Here is a 711-nt window from a genome sequence, read left to right on the forward strand (position 1 = left end):
GAATGAAATTGATGTACTTATGTTTGTATTTTTTTTAATAGAAATGGATGTTTATGTATTTGGACTTTCATTTTGTGTACTTGGATAATTTTAAATTTTTATAAAGTTAGTGTGGTAGTTAAATGTGCATGTGTAGTTCAATAGATATTAAGTAGAATTGTGGATTGCAATGTGATTTTCATTTTTGCATTTTTTTAAGGTTTTAATTATTTAGTATTGTGATTGTGTTATGAAATGTTGTACTTGTTTTTGTTTGATACTTATTTCAAAATTTTATTACCCAGAAATTCTTCTAATGATTTATATGTGTAGAAAACTCCTAATATTACAGACCAGGTGAAGTAAAAATTTGAGAAGGCCTGCAAAAATTTCAGAATGATAAAAATGCCTACAATACTGTGGTATGATTTATATTTATAGTTTTTTCTTTCCACCTGTATTATTTCATATTTAAAAATTTAAGTTTGGGGAGGGAAGAATAGGATTAACTGTTAAATGTCCTCTATTTCAATATTTTCAAAAAATATTTATATGATTTTTAGTAGCGAATTTAATTCAGATAACTATATTTTTGTAACTATTTAATTATTATGGTAGATTTAAAGAAATATTTTTGTAATGAAAATTAATTTTGTAACTTAAGATATTTAGTATAAGAGAATAAGATTATAGTTAACTATTTAAAGTAAAGGAAACTATACTTTGAAGTAT

The sequence above is a fragment of the Phalaenopsis equestris genome, unplaced genomic scaffold (assembly GCF_001263595.1).
Source record: "Phalaenopsis equestris unplaced genomic scaffold, ASM126359v1 Scaffold000726, whole genome shotgun sequence".
NCBI classification, from domain to species: Eukaryota; Viridiplantae; Streptophyta; class Magnoliopsida; order Asparagales; family Orchidaceae; genus Phalaenopsis; species Phalaenopsis equestris.